Here is a 13,688-nt window from a genome sequence, read left to right on the forward strand (position 1 = left end):
TTAAAACTTGAGAAATCAAAATCAAAATAAGAAAAACTTAAAAGACTAAATATTATATTAACTCTTAATTTTAACTTTAAAATGATTTTTTTCGAAACCACTTCAGACATTTTTTTTTATTCAAGCAAATTTTTTATTTCAACTAACTTTTGAGATTCCCTGTCACTATTTACTATTATAGTATTTTTTCTGTCCTTAATATAAAATTTATTTTATAATATAATTTGTATTATCAAGTAGATCATATGTTAAGGATAAAAACGTACTATTTACCTGTAAACTTTAATTTTATTTTGTTGAAATGTGTGTATATATTAAATAAGAATAAATTTAAAACAAAGTTAGTAAGATTTAACTTTTTTTAAAAAATTTTGATAAATTTCCTTATGATTAGAATGGAGTAGTCAAATTTTTTCTTGATTCATCGAAGAAGTTAGCATCATTAAATAAATAGTTTTTTAATAGGTCATAATTTTTTTTTATTTCTTTGATATTAATGGATATGTTTATATTTATACACACATATTGGTGGAAGCTTCTGGCCAATTGGCCAAGGGACAACTCCGTGGCTGGATTTGTCGTCTTGGGTTACACTCACACTTTACGGGACACGGTGGTCTCCAACATTCTTATCTTGCGCCATCACAACTTGATCATATATCATTAATTATTACTCCTCCGGTCCTAATTATAAGACCCAATTGACTTTTTTGAGGAGATTAAGGAAGTAAGTTAAGTTGGTTATTTATAATAAATAAGTGTTGTCATTCCTAAAATATCCTTGCTAATTCAGTATATTGGCTAAAACTATCATTATTAGAAGGATTATCTTAGAAAAAAATGTATAAATATAAGAGACAAAATGGATTGGGGTCTTATAATTAGGACCAAATAAAAAGTCAAATGGGGTCTTATAATAAGGACCGGAGGAGTATTAATTTTTTGTAGAATTATATTTTTATGCGATACTAATCTAAATTGACAGATTAATTTGTCTTCTATTATTACGTGTTTTTCCATCTGATTTGACTTCTAATTTCTGGAAAAAAAATTAGCTGCACCAATCAAATTATATAGTAGAAATGATTTTGATTTTTTATGTTTGCTTTGAGAGATATTATATAAACTTAAAAAAACATATTTTATCTTCAATAAATATAAGAAATTTAAATCAAGACAATTATGTAAGAATATGACTTGTTATAAAGGAGCTAATTAACAAGAAACTGAATATAATTGAATCCACTGCACATCGCGCGGGTAACATTCCACATGCATGCGCTCCACGTGTAGTTAGATAATTGTGACACCTGGAGGACAGACAATGTTGACCATATTCAAGCATTTGAGACAGACAGTATTTAAACGCAGATACGCTGTTTTATGATTCCTCTGAAAAATGCAACTTCCGTCTCAAAGTCTTAAAGACGTATCGTATAATACTCCTCCGGTCCTAATTATAAGACCCAATTGATTTATTTGAGGAGATTAAGAAAGTAAGTTAAGCTGGTTATTTATAATAAATAAGTGTTGTCATTCTTAAAATATCCTTGCTAATTAAGTATATTGGCTAAAACTATCATTATTAGAAGGATTATCTTGGAAAAAAATACATAAATATAAGAGACAAAATGGATTGGGGTCTTATAATTAGGACCAAATAAAAAGTCAAATAGGGTCTTATAATAAGGACCGGAGGAGTATAATTTATATATTATAAAATAAGTCTTATATTTAAAATATTATATTATAAAATAAATTTTATATTTAAATTATTACACTATAAACTGAGTTTTATATTTATGATTAGAAATAATATTTCTAAACAATAAAGCACATTTAAATTTAGTGTATGATTTTTTATTAATTAACAACATAATAGACGTGTGTTTTCTAATTACTTGGGAAAGTATGCACTTCTTTTTATTAAAAAAAAAAGCCTAGATATAATACACAGTGGATTTTTTTTTGCTTGTGAATTTTATGTTATATATATATATAGGTTATGTATAGTTTTTTTTTTCGTTGATATTGAAAAATGATATGAAATTATCTTATTTTGATTTTGATCGAAAAACTTGTTGTAAATATATATGTACTCCCTTTGATCTTAAATATAAGACACATTTCATAGTGTAATTTATATTATAAAATTAGTATTATATTTAAGACAGGAAGAATACCAATTAAACAAACTACTACCGTGTTGAAAACTAAACAATTGGAATGGACACTTGTGATGTCACTTTTTTTTTTTTTTACACAATTCTCATCTCAGACCACAGCTTAAATTCGGCTAATTATTATTTTTTTTAAAAAAAGAAACTAATATTGATTCTAGAGTATAAGGAACTATATATCACCGCGCGCTTAACTATGACTTAATAATAATAGTGGGTATAACATTTGGATTAAAATAATGAAGCACCGGGACATTTCACTGAATCATTAATTAATACTCCTCCGGTCCTAATTATAAGACCCAATTGACTTATTTGAGGAGATTAAGGAAGTAAGTTAAGTTGGTTATTTATAATAAATAAGTGTTGTCATTCCTAAAATATCCTTACTAATTAAGTATATTGGCTAAAACTATCATTATTAGAAGGATTATCTTGGAAAAAAATGCATAAATATAAGAGACAAAATGAATTGGGTCTTATAATTAGGACCAAATAAAAAGTCAAATTGGGTCTTATAATAAGGACCGGAGGAGTACTATCTATTGTCCTAATTATAAGAGCCAGTTGACTAATTTGAAGAGATTAATAAAGTAAGTTGAGCTAGTTATTCGTCCTAAATAGATGTTGTCTTTCCTAAAACATCTTTGTTAATTAAATGTATTGACTAGAACTATTATTGTTAGAAGAGCTACTTTGAAGAAAAAAAAGTATAAATATGAGAGATAAAGTGGATTGAAGTCTTATATTTAGGATCAAAACAAAAATTAAATAGGGTCTTATATTAAGAATCAGAGGTAGTACATCAATATATAAATATAAAACTTAAGCACTAAAATTAGGGAAAAAAACAGAGAGAGTAGGTACACTTGGCGTCAAATTAAAGTAAATTAGAAAATGTGTTTGATTTTAAGACGCGTAGCAAGAAGAGGCTAAGGACGAATAAAACAGGAAAGTGAAGGTGAGTCATTTTCTTGTTGGCTGCAAATTGCAGATGCGTACGCAGAGAGAGAGGAATTAATTACAATTAATTATATATTTTAATTGAGTTTGTTGAGTTCTCTGCTCATCATTTGGCTTCTTAATTGTTTGTTTTCAAAAAGGACTTGCCTTTAATTATTCCCTCCTTATCAAAACCTAATTATACTTCGCACCATTGATAATGACACCTTCCTTCTTCCCACGCCACTACTATTTTGCTTCATCTTGATCACTTCAATTCATTAAATATTAGCACAACTTATATAATATATCTTCTTCTAATTAATTATGTTAAAAATCATGTGGACCATGATGCAAGTTAAATAGCCTGCGTTGAGTTGTACTGTTTATAGTTTATAAATAATATAGTTTTTTATATAAATTTTATCTATTTTATATTATATTAAATTTTGTGAAATTTATATAGTTTATCCTTTTTGTGAATATTGTGAAATTTACTCTCAATTTTAATACCTGCAATAGAATATGGGGTCCACTTTAAACTAATATAGAAATTAACCTAGGTGGCTCATTGGGCGCTCGATTAGGTAAAGCATGATTATACCCACTAATTAACTTCATTAGCTGGTGGCGAGCTGCCATAATCCGTATTGTTAGTTAGGTCAATAAGCCAAAAACTACGGGCAAATAATATAGAGAGAATTACAATAAGATGAAAAAAAAACCACCAACAAGTCCTAATAATAAGTTAGAAATTATTTTTTTATTCTAAAACTTGTCATTACTGACTATTTAGATTATTATTGGGATTTTTAATAATTATGTTTTTTTTAGAACTTGATTGCAATTCTTCCAATAATATACAATATAATTCAACACGTAATAATTAATGATACCAAATAAAAGGCATATGTGATCTCAGCACACACATTTATAAATAAATATTTCTTCGGATCTTATGTATAAAATATAAATAATGGAATTACATAAATAAAAATGTTATTTAAAATTCTAAATATTTTTTAAGGACATCTTATAAATAAGATCAGAAGTAAGTAAGAGGTATTAGTTAACTGGATTTGTCATCTTGAATGGAACTCTTAGGGAGGAATTTTCAATAAGGTATTAGGAAGATTGTGGTCATAAGACCAAATTAAATAAAGGTGACGCTTGGAAAAAAAAATTAAGATTGATGCGATCACACTAAAATTTAATATAGATTGCATCATTCACGTATCTTTTCATAGTTCATATTAATATATTACATTAATTGATTCTGTCTCAAAACACGAGGATTATTTTATAAATAAAGAGCCAGCTGCCCAGCTGGATTCAGGCTTGCAGCTGCGAGTTAAATGTTAATTATTGTTTAAAATATTTTTTATTAGAATACAGTCAATGTATTATTAAATTAAAGAATAGATGTTAATCTGTAAACACTACTACATACTCATAATAATTTAGTTAAAAAAACTTAACAATGACAACGTAAACAAATATTTCCTTATAAATAATACTCCTCCGGTCCTTATTATAAGACCCAATTTGACTTTTTATTTGGTCCTAATTATAAGACCCAATCCATTTTCTCTCTTATATTTATGCATTTTTTTCCAAGATAATCCTTCTAATAATGATAGTTTTAGCCAATATACTTAATTAGCAAGGATATTTTAGGAATAACAACACTTATTTATTATAAATAACCAACTTAACTTACTTCCTTAATCTCCTCAAATAAGTCAATTGGGTCTTATAATTAGGACCGGAGGAGTAATATATTAATGTACAAGTATAGTCGGTGTTTCTGATAGCAAGATCTTGCAAAATTCTGCCTTTTGTTTCTTTTTGCTGTCGTGCAAGCCGACCTCCATATGATAACATTATCAAATATTAAATGTTATGCACAAATAATATTATTATTTGTAGCTTTGTCGACAAGAGAGGTTATTACCATTTTTCTAATTAAAAATAAAAACATTAATAACAATTCTCATTTTATTAGGTGGGCTAGACCGTATGAATCATACACCGCTGTAATGTTCTATTAATAGCTAAATTTTTAAATAGGCAGTTAATCAAAAAATTTTGCTCAATAACTTTATTACGTGTTTTATTTAATTAGTTTTTGTCTATCCTCTTTAAAAGATTTCACGCAGTTTGATCTTCCCTCCTCATCAATAGATGCTGTTCATACTTGATTTCACCTCAAACGATTTTCTATTTTATTTTCACTGTTTTAAAAGGTACCTGTTAAAGGCAAAGCTGTTGTTCAGTCAAAAAAAAAAGAAGAAAGAAAAGGACAAAGCTGCTGGTTTGTCGCTAAGAGAAATGTTGATGTGTTACTTTGTACATATTTGTTTGTTTATATGATTGAGTTTGTTTGAATACATGTATTATTAACAAGTTATTAGTTGAGATGATAAGTGGTCTCACTCTCGTAATTGAGGAGGAAAACATAAGTTTGAATATCAAAAAGTACACTTGTTGGGAGAGTTTTAACCTTAACGTTCTCGACCTGATAGAGATTGGTTTCACATCTAACGTAGCTTGAGATACCCTGAATTATACTTTAAAAAAAAAAAAGAAGAATGCACGTGTATTAGGCATCAGGAGGGTTTTAACTTTAACGTTCTTGGTCTGATAGATATTAGTTTCAAACTTAAAGTAGCTTGAGATACTCTGAATTATTTTGGAAAAAAAAAAACATGCGTACTAGGTATTGGGTATGGTTGGATTTCTGTTTGTTTTACAAAGTTTGCAAAACGTGCTTTTGGCTCAAACGCGGAATGAATAACAGGTAAGATTACCAGATGATTATGAGGTTTAGGAGTATAATTACTTTTCTTCAAATATGGGTTTAAAAATGACAAACAAACAAAAATTCATAGTTGTTTCGACGACTCTAACGTGAGTTGGAGCCTTGCAAATGAAAACTAGAAGTAGTTTAGTTCTTAATTTGAAATAATTACTGAGAAGGATTTGAACTTGAAATTTGAGACATCTTCCTTGAGTCATTGACAGAACTGTCAAAATATTATGTTCAATCAAAACTTAATCTGGTATGTTTTGTTTGCGATCTAATGAACTAATTAACAACTATTGCAAAATCATACGTCTAAACAAATTGATAAATTTAAAAACTTTTATTATAATCTTTTTAAATTAAAATTAAAAAATTTATACATTCACACGTGATCCTAGATTCAAACAAATTCTATCTAATTTACATTATTAATTTTGATATTAAGGTAAAGAAATGTCTGTGAGAGTTTTATTTTGATAAGACAAATAAGACTTAGTTGAAAGCATCTAAGCCAATGCCTGGGATAATTTTTAAGCTGGCCAATTAAGCACAGTTTGAAAGTACTTAGAAAAGTGAGGTAATGTTAAAATTATTAACTAATTTTCTTAATTTATGTAAAGTAGTAAAATGTATTTTATTCAGAAGAATGAAAGAAGGACAAAAATATGCATAATGTTATATAAAAAGCAAAAAGGTTTTAATTTCTCTCTCTCACACATATTTAGAGATTAATTAATTACTACCTCTACTCCTTAATATAATATCTAGTTAATTAATTTAAAAAAATTAAAAAAATTAGTTATTTGTAGTAAATAGATATTGTTTTCTAAAATACTCTTATTAGTATTGTAAGTTTGAATTACAAATTGGTAGTAAATTCTTAACACATGCAATTATTATAGAGATTATTTGAAAACAAAATGAATAAATATTAAAACAAAATAGATTAAAATCTTATATTTAGGATCAAATTGAAAGTTACATTAAATCTTATATTAAGAGACAAAGTAGCTTATGTAGTAGTATGTATATTTGCTTCACATATCTATATCTGTTTGTCGTCTAGTTAGCTCATTTAATGACAAAAAACTATTGTTGTATTTGCTCAGTCAAATTTGAAGGGCGACAAAATATTATGGGAAGGACATAAAAATCATTATCCTATTTTCTATCCGATGTAAGCAAAAAATTGTCCTTCCAAAACATGTCACACTCATTGATAACAACAGACGATTGAAAAAAAAAGAATCATTCACAGGATATTCCGTTGCAGTTCTAAAAACTTCTATAAAGATACGTATGCATATTTAGACTGATATCCTCTATGTTTTTATTCATCAATCACTTATTATAAGCAATTCATTTTCACATTTATCAGTCATTTTATTAAAGCAGTTAATTTTTTTAATAGTATGCTTAATACAGATATTTCTGAGTACTTATGATGGATAAATTGATTGATGAAAAACATGAATAAGATATAGTTAAGATTTTTTGTATTTAATTAAGAACATTTAAAAAAAGATGATGTAATTTTAAGAATATAAACAAATTTTAAATAATTTTTGTCCATATAAATCAATTAGATTCGACTTATAAAATGAAAATAATAAAAGTGGTTGCAACATTTATAAGTTTGATTTATATAACTTAACTGTAAATGCGGATGGAACCTTGAGATATATTTATATAACAATGTTAATTTTACTTAAAAATAACAAAAATTTAATTTAAGTATTTTTCCACAGGCTTGAATAAGACCAAAGGAGTAGTTATAATAACTAATAAGCCTCGCCTTATTAGACAATTGTATCACATCATTATATTCTACCAATAATTAAATTATTGATTTTTTTGTGAGAATTATTGGACAATTTTGGTAATAAAATAGTTTCACTCAATAATTTCGAGTTTTCAAGGTTCAAGAAAGAGGATGATAATAATAATAATAATAATAATAATAATAATAATAATAATAATAATAATAATAATAATAATACACATATTTTCAGTGAGTGTGGGGTTGAATGAAATTTACATTTGAATTAGTGTGTCTGAAATCTATTTTATTAGCAATTTTTTTTACAAGTAAAATTATTAATATTCTTAGAGGAAGAATTAATGATCTGTTTGCCTTTCTTTAGTAGTTTAGTTTAATTAGAACCAAATTTAGACTTTAATTTATTTCATTTTGGAATTATATGAGGCAATGGTATCCTATCTGTAAGTATCAGTTATCCTGTTTATACACGCAAATATATCATCAATTAAATATTTACCTTATTCGCTTACTTGTATGACTTCTTTTCTTGTCCCATTTGTTTTTGTTATTCAGTTGACCATGCTTTAATTTTCCTTTTGGATTATTAATTGTTGATTCGCATGATTCCATTTGATTTATAAAATTCTGAAACTTGTAGTGTATTAATAATCTTTAATCAAAGTTTATGTACTAGTAAGCCACATGTGAAGTTGACACTCAAGATATGTGTAATGAGTATAGACAAAAATAAGAAGTAAATAATTAAATAAAATTATCATATTTCATAGGTGACATGCAGCGTGATGGAATTTGGTTCTTGGCCAACAACTTTATATAATTGGAAGTTTAACGAAAGTGATGCCAAATTCATTTTAAAAAAAAAAACCAATGAGATCATGATGATGCAATTACTAAGTTTTCCGTTGTAGAAATCAAATTGAAGTTAGAATATGACTAACAGATAAGTTACCCCAAATATTACAAAAATATGTGTAAGGATATTACAAAAAATATAACTTCCTTTTTTTAAAAAAAAATATTTCTTGTGCTTGTTAAATGAAAATATTATTTATAATTAGTGTAGTGACGGGGGAAGAGGAATTAATCCATTTATCACACTAGGATGACAATATTAGATTCATGTAGGCAAGTCACATGTTAGTCAAATTTAATTAGATTCTTTTTTTTTTAATATATAGAATTAAGAGATTTTTTGAAAAAAAAAAACAGAGAGAGGGAATTTTGGAGGGTTTAAAGCTCCATTGGATCCAGAAGCCTTGTGAGAATTGGAAGGCTCATTTAAAACAACTTCAATTGGATGGATCACCTGATACCCAATATTGTGAAGGAGATCATAGATCTTATCGATCATGTGAAACCGATTTATTTGCTTTGGACACATTTTTAGGGAAAGCCAGTAATTGCGTCAACTAGATTAGTTGTTAGACTTGCAGGCCAAAAAAGGACTACTTGTTAGACTCACTGCATGAACATTGACTTTATGACTATTCACAGCCCCCCTTCTTGGATCCTTCCTTTGTATATACAGTAATTCCATGGACTTTCTTTGAAAAATATTGCATTGAATTATTCACTTGTAAATGTGTTTCTAACAAATATTGAGCGTAACAAGCTGTCTCTAGGTCTCAGCGGCCACGATTAGTCCATCTTTTGGTCTTTTGGTTATTCAAGTTGCAGCTTTCTATCTTTAATGCTACCTCCCAGAACTTATAATTAGGATGAGAGGTAGTATAAGAGTAAAATAATTAATTAAAAATACTAAAAAATTGTTGAAATTAGTTATTTGTAATAATTAAATGTTATTTTTTTAAATATCCTTTGATACGGATTAGAATAAAAATCCTTTAATGTGTGCAATTGTCATCAGAATTATTTTAAAAAAATGAATACTTATGGAAGACAAAGTGAGTTGTGTTATGAAATTAACCAACAATGAAAGTAGATTGAAGAAGAGAAGTAGACAAAATGAGGGAATGATATTGTATTCCTTTTCTTGCTTCACTTTACAATGACATGCCTTATTTATAGGCATAGTCTTACACATAAGTTACATTGGTACTTAAATGATAAATAGTGGATAATAAACCACATGAATATGAGTGGGGGGAGTTACAAGATTAAAGGCATAGTGGAAAGGTAATGGAGTAGTGGAAGATTAATGCCTAGTGGAAGTAGTGGGAGTTGATGATGAAGTTGAGAGGAAGAGGAAGAGGAAGAAGAGGAGATGGACATCCACATGTTATAATATTCATAACACTCTCCCTTGGATGTCCATTATACAATATATGTGCCTCGTTAAAAAACTTCAACTAGGAAAAACCCCGTGGGATAAAAACCTAGTAGAAGAAAAAAAGAGTATACATTCACTGATACACTATCCGATGCTGCCTCATTAAAAACCTTGCTAGGAAAACCCAGTGGGAAAAAACCATAGACAAGGGAAAAAGAGTACAGCGTGTATTAACTCCCCCTCTTGATAACATCAATTGATATCCTTGAGCCTGTGACATCTGATATCATGAATAAACTTTTCAAATATTGTAATAGGAAGTGACTTGGTGAACAAATTTGCTAGATTTTTATTTGAACAAATTTGCTGGATATATATTTCACCATTTTTTTTGGATCTTGTGAGATAAATACTCTATTTGGAATTATCAACATGTGAATCAGAAAAGAATCTAGAATTCTATTACAATGTTTTTGGTGAAGAACTATATCTTACCAGTAAGTTAATAGCAAATGGTATGTGACGTCATGCATGACTGATAAGATATGATATGGTATTTCTGGACCTATGATTTGGTACTTCTGGACCAAGTAGTTCTTCATCACCTTCTCAAAATATATAAGGGTCTTTATTCACCTCCACAAATCTCACAACCATCAAAGTACATAATGGATGTAATTTATCCATATAAAAACACTTTAAGGCCTTTCTTGTATCAATTATTTGATACACAAAAATCTTCATTTCTCAAGTGTTCAATTTGAAATTCAAGACAAAACTTTGTTCTTTCCAAGCCCTTCATTTCAAATTCTTTCTTTAAGCAATCCATAGCTTTTGTAAGCTCTTCAGGAGTTCCAATAATATTTATATCATCAGCATAAACAATTATAGCAAACTCACTTTCAGATCTTTTCATAAAAATACATGGGCAAATTGGATCATTTTTATATCATTTCTTCAACCGATATTTACTTAGTCGGTTATACCACATACGCTCTGATTGCTTCTGGCAACTTATTTAACTTAATCATTGTGCTCAAGAACTTAAATTGTATGCTTCTGGCAAGTAAAATTCTTTAGGGAATTTCATATGTTTTGATTCAAAACTATAAAATGGATCATACATACTGAAATTATTTTAATCTTCATAATATTTTATATACTGAAAGATTTTCTTATATATGCTCCTGGCATATTTTTGAATCCTTCAAGGATTATCATGTAAATTTTACTATTTAATGATCCTCATCCAGGGGTCATCTAGCAGGCACATTTCATAATGCCAGACTATTCAAATATGCAAAATGATATCCACCACAAAGTAATATGTCTCATCATAATCATTTGTGAAAATCTATATTTTCACATAAACATCTATCTATTCTATAGAAACTTTATATTTTATGTGTTTGGATTGCAGGCCTATTTTCACATATCGAAACAATATTTCCATCACGTATTTTCCTTTTTACTTTTCTTCTTGGCCAAATTTATCTCTACTTTGCATGATAAATCTATGTGTAAGATCCTCTTTTTATCACGTGATATTCTTATGAAAAATCATTGTCGACAACTTTACCTTTTTCGGTTCTATTTTTTTCTTTTGTGACATAACTTGTCTTTCTTCCTTTTCAAGTACTTGAACCTCTTCTGGAGTTTTACAATTAGTTATGTCTTGACACTCTTCTAGAGTATATGCCTCCTCAATATAACTTTTAAGTTGTATGCTCCTCTTTATTCAAGATATATATATTGGAACCGATTAACCTCTCATGCTTCTGGCATGTCTTAATATTCAAAATAATTGGAGCATTTTCAGCTGGAATAAGAGATTTAAAATTTTTTTATTCAGGTCAGTAAAATACTTTGTAGCATTTCATGAATGCAATTTTGATGAACTTCTGGTCCATACTGATATATTTGAGGATCTATATTTGATAGTAATAATGCATTCCATGCTTTCTCTTTTCCAGTTATTCAATTTCTCCCCCTTATGTTAGGAAAACTTCATCGAATAACAATCGACTAATTATGCAGTATAAATCTCCTAAATCCATTTGCTTCTTTAAGGAACATTGTTTTGTTCCATTTAGAGACAAACAAGAAGAAGGAGGTTCTTACCCAACATATGTCCCAACTTTCTTTTAATATCCATCTATGTGCATTGTGGTGGATTGGTAGGAATAAATATTGCACATTTCAATTTTTTTTTAAATGGAAAATACCTGGCTCCTGACCAAAAGCCAATTTTATTGGGAGAATTTTGTTGCCTTGATGTCTATAAGTGCTGCACTCTATTAAATCAAATATGCCAACACTAAAATGAAAAAAATTGTTCTCATAAATATTGATCAAGCTATTCACGGAGGCATTAACAAATGATTTTGCTAGATCAATTTGTTAAGCAGGCTTTTCAACATTAAAAGCCTGATATATAAATTCACTAGCATTTTTGAAATCAAGTTTTGGGAATCACATAGTCTGGAAATATTTATCTAAATAATTTTGCAAACTTCAGGTTGCAAATTAATATCAATCACACATCTTACCATTTTATATAGATGCATCTATCAAATATGAAATACTTGTATGGCTTATGTGCTTCTAAATGGGCCCATATATATTTCCAGAAATATAGTGATCCATTCAAAAACAAAACATAACTAGTGATATTTTATAATCAATTTTCTTTGAGAACAAGCAGCACATACGGATTCTTAAAAATGTTGGCTATTCGGAAGAATCTTCTGGTTCTTCAATGGATATCAATACATAATCTTCAATAATTATATAGTTTAAGATGATCAAACAAGTCATGCCAACAATAAATCTAATTATATCAGTAAACTTCTGGTTTACTGTATCATGTTTCATTACCAATAATAAACTTTTCAATATAATATATGATTGATGATATCCATTTATGAAATTGATATGAAAAATATATCCAATATCAACTCATATTTGTATTTCAACAGTTTTTTCCCTCAAGATTGAGTCATTCAAATATGATTCATTTATTCATATATTTCATAAATAGCTGCTAGCATAAAATAGGTTAAAGCCAATAACCTATCTTTTGCTTGGAAGTCTAAGTACTTCCTAGTTCATATATAGTTATGGACTTTGATCCAATTATACTATAACATTTACACTCTTTGGAGAACCAAAGCTGTGATATAGATCTATGGGTCATATTTTTCACTATCAATACTTTGTCTGCTCATAAAGAAAAATCAGTATTAGTTCTTCTGGAACTGTATTAATACTATTACATCGAGTTCTTCAGGAACTATATAATTTAAGAGGAATATGAAAGACAACTCTATTTCAATATATTATTAACATAATAACAAATAATTATGAGTATCATAGATTTAACTTGCAAGACACATAGAAAACACACAAAAATGATGGAGAACATTTAAAATGAACTTTTAAAAGTAAAGTACTTAACGTTCAAAACTTCTCAATATTAATCAAGGTACTATAGACATTTAAAATGTTCAAAACTAATATTAAATCAGATCACATAAATAAGATATAAATAAACAAAATATAACTAGTAACTCTTGAGTCTATTTGATCTATTTAGTTTTATATCACACACTTATAAAACTACGAAGATTATTGTCCTTTTAGTTATCAGTTCCACTGATAGAATGTGATCATACTCTTTATCACTCTTATGAATATATTCTTCGCTTTCAATAGCACACCATCAATTTTCTCAAATATTAGTCTTCC

This window comes from Neltuma alba, unplaced genomic scaffold (assembly GCF_004799145.2).
Source record: "Neltuma alba isolate B1F8T4 unplaced genomic scaffold, ASM479914v2 tig00011479_pilon, whole genome shotgun sequence".
Classification (NCBI taxonomy): domain Eukaryota; kingdom Viridiplantae; phylum Streptophyta; class Magnoliopsida; order Fabales; family Fabaceae; genus Neltuma; species Neltuma alba.